We start from the raw sequence: 7,973 nt of genomic DNA on the forward strand, positions 1-7,973 counted from the left end.
ACTCTCTTCGCCCCTCCCTTGTTTCCAGCGCTGAGGGTTATCAGGTAGTTTCGTAATGATCAATATCACTATCTTTATCTTGTATTTTCATTACTGCTTTCGTTGTTCTTGGTCGTTTTTTTTTATTCCAGATTTTCGTTTTCCTTTTCTCATCATTTCGTTCGTTTTAATGCCTGATTTCTATTTTATGAACTTATTTCCGTTTTTTATAACTTCTCATTTTAATTATGCCATATTTCCAATTTTCTTAATTCCTCGTTTCCGGTTGAACTTATTTCGTGTTCTTTAACATATTTTTCTTCTTTTCGTCTCCTCCTCCGTACTATTATCATTATCATTAGTGATATAGGCTAAGCTTCAAAAATGTAAATGGACTGAGGTTTTCTCACTTATGTTTCGCATATTGTTTCAAAGCCATACAACTCCTGTCTTTGATTCAGCTTTTCCTTTCGCATATTTTCTTTCCTCGTCCTCTCTTCTCCTTAGTTTTGATTTTCTTCTCCTTGACTCCGCTCCACCAAAGCGCCTCCCGCAACTTCTCTCCACTCAACCAAATCTAGATCTCCTCTTCCCAACCAAGGCATCACCATCCCTCCACCCGAGCATCCCTATCTCTCCCTCCACCCGAGCATCCCTATCTCTCCCTCATCCCAAGCATCCCTATCTCTCCCTCCTCTCAAGCATCCCTATCTCTCCTTCCTCCCAGCATCCCTATCTCTCCCTCCACCCAAGCATCCCTATCTCTCCCTCCACCTGAACATCCCTATCTCTCCCTCCTCCCAAGCATCCCTATCTCTCCTTCCTCCCAAGCATCCCTATCTCTCCCTCCACCCAAGCATCCCTATCTCTCCCTCCTCCCAAGCATCCCTATCTCTCCCTCCTCCCAAGCATCCCTATCTCTCCCTCCTCCCAAGCATCCCTATCTCTCCCTCCACCCGAGCATCCCTATCTCTCCCTCCTCCCAAGCATCCCTATCTCTCCCTCCTCCCAAGCATCCCTATCTCTCCCTCCACCCGAGCATCCCTATCTCTCCCTCCCCCCAAGCATCCCTATCTCTCCCTCCCCCCAAGCATCCCTATCTCTCCCTCCTCCCAAGCATCCCTATCTCTCCCTCCTCCCAAGCATCCCTATCTCTCCCTCCTCCCTAGCATCCCTATCTCTCCCTCCACCCAAGCATCCCTATCTCTCCCTCCTCCCAAGCATCCCTATCTCTCCCTCCTCCCAAGCATCCCTATCTCTCCCTCCTCCCAAGCATCCCTATCTCTCCCTCCTCCCAAGCATCCCTATCTCTCCCTCCTCCCAAGCATCCCTCTCTCTCCCTCCTCCCAAGCATCCCTATCTCTCCCTCCTCCCAAGCATCCCTATCTCTCCCTCCACCCAAGCATCCCTATCTCTCCCTCCTCCCAAGCATCCCTATCTCTCCCTCCTCCCAAGCATCCCTATCTCTCCCTCCACCCAAGCATCCCTATCTCTCCCTCCTCCCAAGCATCCCTATCTCTCCCTCCTCCCAGCATCCCTATCTCTCCCTCCTCCCAGCATCCCTATCTCTCCCTCCACCCAAGCATCCCTATCTCTCCCTCCCCCCCAGCATCCCCATCTCTCCCCCCCCCCCAGCATCCCCATCTCTCTCCTCCCAGCCTCCCCATCTCTCCCTTCCTCCCAGCATCCCTATCTCTCCCTCCTCCCAAGCATCCCTATCTCTCCCTCCTCCCAAGCATCCCTATCTCTCCCTCCTCCCAAGCATCCCTATCTCTCCCTCCTCCCAAGCATCCCTATCTCTCCCTCCTCCCAAGCATCCCTATCTCTCCCTCCATCCGAGCATCCCTATCTCTCCCTCCACCCAAGCATCCCTATCTCTCCCTCCATCCAAGCATCCCTATCTCTCCTCTGCAAGCATCCCTCCTATCTTCCTCCATCCAAGCATCCCTATCTCTCCCCACCGAGCATCCCTATCTCTCCCTGCCAAGCATCACTATCTCTCCCTCCTCCCAAGCATCCCTATCTCTCCCTCCTCCCAAACATCCCTATCTCTCCCTCCTCCCAAGCATCCCTATCTCTCCCTCCTCCCAAGCATCCCTATCTCTCCCTCCTCCCAAGCATCCCTCTCTCTCCCTCCTCCCAAGCATCCCTATCTCTCCCTCCACCCAAGCATCCCTATCTCTCCCTCCTCCCAAGCATCCCTATCTCTCCCTCCTCCCAAGCATCCCTATCTCTCCCTCCTCCCAAGCATCCCTATCTCTCCCTCCACCCAAGCATCCCTATCTCTCCCTCCTCCCAAGCATCCCTATCTCTCCCTCCTACCTAGCATCCTATCTCTCCTCCTCCCAAGCATCCCTATCTCTCCCTCCATCCGGCATCCCTATCTCTCCTCTCCCACCAAGCATCCCTATCTCTCCCTCCCAAGCATCCCTACTTCCCCCTTCTCCCAAGCATCCCTGTCTCGCCCTCCACGCGAGCATCCCTTTGCATCCCTCCTCCCAAGCATCCCTATCTCTCCCTCCTCCCAAGCATCCCTATCTCTCCCTCCATCCGAGCATCCCTATCTCTCCCTCCTCCCAAGCATCCCTATCTCTCCCTCCTCCCAAGCATCCCTATCTCTCCCTCCTCCCAAGCATCCCTATCTCTCCCTCCTCTCAAGCATCCCTATCTCTCCCTCCATCCGAGCATCCCTATCTCTCCCTCCTCCCAAGCATCCCTCTCTCTCCCTCCTCCCAAGCATCCCTATCTCTCCCTCCATCCGAGCATCCCTATCTCTCCCTCCTCCCAAGCATCCCTCTCTCTCCCTCCTCCCAAGCATCCCTATCTCTCCCTCCTCCCAAGCATCCCTATCTCTCCCTCCTCCAAGCATCCCTATCTCTCCCTCCATCCAAGCATCCCTATCTCTCCCTCCTCCCAAGCATCCCTATCTCTCCCTCCTCCCAAGCATCCCTATCTCTCCCTCCTCCCAGCATCCCTATCTCTCCCTCCTCCCAGCATCCCTATCTCTCCCTCCTCCCAAGCATCCCTATCTCTCCCTCCTCCCAAGCATCCCTATCTCTCCCTCCTCCCAAGCATCCCTATCTCTCCCTCCTCCCAAGCATCCCTATCTCTCCCTCCTCCCAAGCATCCCTATCTCTCCCTCCTCCCAAGCATCCCTATCTCTCCCTCCTCCCAAGCATCCCTATCTCTCCCTCCTCCCATCCATCCCTATCTCTCCCTCCTCCCAAGCATCCCTCTCTCTCCCTCCCCCCAACCCTCCCTCTCTCTCCCTCCTCCCCGGGATCTCTATCTCTCCCTCCTCCCAAGCATCCCTATCTCTCCCTCCCCCCAAGCATCCCTATCTCTCCCTCCTCCCAAGCATCCCTATCTCTCCCTCCTCCCAAGCATCCCTATCTCTCCCTCCCTCCAAGCATCCCTATCTCTCCCTCCCTCCAAGCATCCCTATCTCTCCCTCCTCCCAAGCATCCCTATCTCTCCCCCCCCCAAGCATCCCTATCTCTCCCTCCTCCCAAGCATCCCTATCTCTCCTCCTCCCAAGCATCCCTATCTCTCCCTCCTCCCAAGCATCCCTCTCTCCCCCTCCTCCCAAGCATTGCTATCTCGCTCTCCTCCCAAGCATCCCTATCTCTCCCTCCTCCCAAGCATCCCTATCTCTCCCTCTCCCAAGCATCCCTATTCTCCCTCTCCCAAGCATCCCTATCTCTCCCTCCACCAAGCATCCCTATCTCCCCCCCCACCCCAGCATCCCTATCCCCCCCTCCTCCCAAGCATCCCTATCTCTCCCTCCTCCAAAGCATCCCTATCTCTCCCTCCTCCCAAGCATCCCTATCTTTCCCTCCTCCCAAGCATCCCTCTCTCTCCCTTCCACCCAAGCATCCCTATCTCTCCCCCTCCCAAGCATCCCTATCTCTCCCTCCTCCCAAGCATCCCTATCTCTCCCTCCTCCCAAGCATCCCTATCCCAAGCATCCTATCCTTCCTCCCAAGCATCCCTATCTCTCCCTCCCACAAGCATCCCTATCTCTCCTCCACCCAAGCATCCCTATCTCTCCCTCCTCCAAAGCATCCCTCTCTCACCCTCCTCCAAGCATCCCTTTCTCTCCTCCTCTCCATGCATCCCTCTCTCTCCTCCTCCCAAGCATCCCTATCTCCCCTCCCAAGCATCCCTATCTCTCCCTCCTCCCAAAGCATCCCTCTTCCCCTCCTCCCAAGCATCCCATCTCTCCCTCCTCCCAAGCATCCCTATCTCTCCCTCCTCCAAGCATCCTCTCTCTCCTCCTCCAAGCATCCTATCTCCCCCCGCCCAAGCATCCCTATCTCTCCCTCCTCCCAAGCATCCCTATCTCTTCCCCCAAGATCCCTATCTCTCCCTCCACCCAAGCATCCCTATCTCTCCCTCCACCCAAGCATCCCTATCTCTCCCTCCACCCAAGCATCCCTATCTCTCCCTCCACCCAAGCATTCCCTCTCCTCCCTCTCCCAAGCATCCCTATCTCTCCTCCTCCCCAAGCATCCCTATCTCTCCTCTCCCAAGATCCTATCTCTCCCCCACCAAGCATCCCTATCTTCCTCCCTCCCAAGCATCCCTATCTCTCCCTCCACCCAAGCATCCCTATCTCTCCCTCCTCCCAAGCATCCCTATCTCTCCCTCCACCCCACCATCCCCCTCTCTCCCTCCTCCCAACCATCCCCATCTCTCCCTCCTCCCAAGCATCCCCCTCTCTCTTCCACCAAGCATCCCTATCTCTCCCTCCTCCCGAGCATCCCTATCTCTCCCTCCTCCCAAGCATCCCTATCTCTCCCTCCTCCCAAGCATCCCTATCTCTCCCTCCTCCCAAGCATCCCTATCTCTCCCTCCCTCCAAGCATCCCTATCTCTCCCTCCTCCCAAGCATCCCTATCTCTCCCTCCACCCAAGCATCCCTATCTCTCCCTCCTCCCAAGCATCCCTCTCCCTCCCTCCAAGCATCCCTATCTCTCCCTCCCAAGCATCCCTATCTCTCCCTCCACCCGAGCATCCCTATCTCTCTCCTCCCAAGCATCCCTATCTCTCCCTCTCCCAAGCATCCCTATCTCTCCTCCTCCCAAGCATCCCTATCTCTCCCTCACCCAAGCATCCCTATCTCTTCCTCACCAAGCATCCCTCTCTCCCTCTCCCAAGCATCCCTATCTCTCCTCCACCCAAGCATCCCTATCTCTCCTCCTCCCAAGCATCCTATCTCTTCCCTTCCACCCAAGCATCCCTATCTCTCCCTCCTCCCAAGCATCCTCTCTCTCCCTCCCAAGCATCCCTATCTCTCCCTCCACCCAAGCATCCCTATCTCTCCCTCCTCCCAAGCATCCCTCTCTCTCCCTCCACCAAGCATCCTATCTCTCCTCCTCCCAAGCATCCCTTTCTCTCCCGCCTCCCACGCATCCCTCTCCCCCCCTCCACCCAAGCATCCCTATCTCTCCCTCCTCCCAAGCATCCCTCTCTCTCCCTCCACCCGAGCATCCCTATCTCTTCCTCCACCCAAGCATCCCTATCTCTCCCTCCACCCAAGCATCCCTATCTCTCCCTCCACCCAAGCATCCCTATCTCTCCCTCCACCCAAGCATCCCTATCTCTCCCTCCTCCAAAGCATCCCTCTCTCTCCCTCCTCCCAAGCATCCCTCTCTCTCCCTCCTCCCAAGCATCCCTCTCTCTCCCTCCACCCGAGCATCCCTCTCTCTCCCTCCACCCGAGCATCCCTATCTCTCCCTCCTCCCAAGCATCCCTATCTCTCCCTCCACCCAAGCATCCCTATCTCTCCCTCCACCCAAGCATCCCTCTCTCTCCCTCCTCCCAAGCATCCCTATCTCTCCCTCCACCCGAGCATCCCTCTCTCTCCCTCCACCCAAGCATCCCTCTCTCTCCCTCCACCCAAGCATCCCTATCTCTCCCCCTCCCCCCACGCAGCCCTCGCTCTCCCTCCCCCCAAGCATCCCTATCTCTCCCTCCACCCAAGCATCCCTATCTCTCCCTCCATCCAAGCATCCCTATCTCTCCCTCCCCCAAGCATCCCTCTCTCCTCCTCCAAGCATCCCTATCTCTCCCTCCAGCTAAGCATCCCTATCTCTCCCTCCACCCAAGCATCCCTATCTCTCCCTCCACCCAAGCATCCCTATCTCTTCCTCCACCCAAGCATCCCTCTCTCTCCCTCCTCCCAAGCATCCCTATCTCTCCCTCCACCCGAGCATCCCTATCTCTCCCTCCACCCGAGCATCCCTATCTCTCCCTCCTCCCAAGCATCCCTATCTCTCCCTCCTCCCAAGCATCCCTATCTCTCCCTCCTCCCAAGCATCCCTATCTCTCCCTCCTCCCAAGCATCCCTATCTCTCCCTCCTCCCAAGCATCCCTCTCTCTCCCTCCTCCCAAGCATCCCTATCTCTCCCTCCTCCCAAGCATCCCTCTCTCTCCCTCCTCCCAAGCATCCCTATCTCTCCCTCCACCCAAGCATCCCTATCTCTCCCTCCACCCAAGCATCCCTATCTCTCCCTCCACCCAAGCATCCCTATCTCTCCCTCCTCCCAAGCATCCCTATCTCTCCCTCCTCCCAAGCATCCCTCTCTCTCCCTCCTCCCAAGCATCCCTATCTCTCCCTCCACCCGAGCATCCCTCTCTCTCCCTCCACCCGAGCATCCCTCTCTCTCCCTCCACCCGAGCATCCCTCTCTCTCCCTCCTCCCAAGCATCCCTATCTCTCCCTCCTCCCAAGCATCCCTATCTCTCCCTCCACCCAAGCATCCCTATCTCTCCCTCCTCCACCATCCCTATCTCTCCCTCACCCAAGCATCCCTATCTCTCCCTCCTCCAGCATCCCTATCTCTCCCTCCCAAGCATCCTATCTCTCCCTCCTCCAAGCATCCTATCTCTCCTCCTCCAAGCATCCCTATCTCTCCCTCCACCCAAGCATCCTATCTCTCCCTCCACCCAAGCATCCTATCTCTCCCTCTCCCCAGCATCCTATCTCTCCTCCTCCCAAGCATCCCTATCTCTCCCTCCTCCCAAGCATCCCTATCTCTCCCTCCTCCAAGCATCCCTCTCTCTCCCTCCACCCAAGCATCCCTATCTTCCTCCTCCCAAGCATCCCTATCTCTCCCTCCTCCCAAAGCATCCCTATCTCTCCCTCCACCCAAGCATCCCTATCTCTCTCCTCCCGAGCATCCCTCTCTCTCCCTCCACCCAGCATCATCATTCTCACCAATTCAAATCCCCAAATCCTACGGTAGACTTAACGGCCACGACGTCATCTCCAAAACGGTATAGGATTTTTTAATCTTATACAGTCATGGTCCGCTTCACCTGTATCCTAGCAATCACGTCCCCCTCAGTCCTAACATTTCCTCTAAATCACGTTCGGCCATGCGACATTTCCCACCGACCACTCTTCTCTGCCTCGCCGCTGGCCATGTTTTCTTATCGTCCCACGGCACAGGCTCGAGGATACCGACCGTCGCAATATTCCGGCCGTTTTAGAACGGACTAAAAAAAAAGGGGGGGATGAAATAAAGAAAAAAGGACACGTTTTTCATAGAGTTTTTTTTTCATCGCTTGAGGGTTGTGTTCCTATAAACCCCTGCTGCATTCTAACCGAGGTTTTCAATAAGGGGGTTTGATGCTGTCAGTGTGACGTTGTTCCTATTCTTCTTCTTTTTTTTTTCTCTCTCTCTCTTTGTTTCTTCTTGGTTCTTCGACTTACGTGGGTCTCATTTAATTCCCCTTCCAACATTATACAGTAAAACGCCAATCCATATTTGTCTATTATTTCAAGACAATAAATAGAAAAATGAAGTAAGTATCGTTATTTTATCCTATATACCCCCCCCCCCCCACGTACGAAAACACACGACACACTTATAGTATTAATTGAAAGGATATAATAAGACTGAGGTAATGGTCAGAAATTTTATAGTAAGAACGCTTTTTGGTAGATGGGGATTTTCTGAAGAGTGGGAGTGAAGGCGGTTACCTTCAA

This window comes from Penaeus japonicus, unplaced genomic scaffold (genome assembly GCF_977035675.1).
Source record: "Penaeus japonicus unplaced genomic scaffold, GWHDUDI00000001_assembly GWHDUDI00000035, whole genome shotgun sequence".
In the NCBI taxonomy this organism is placed as follows: domain Eukaryota; kingdom Metazoa; phylum Arthropoda; class Malacostraca; order Decapoda; family Penaeidae; genus Penaeus; species Penaeus japonicus.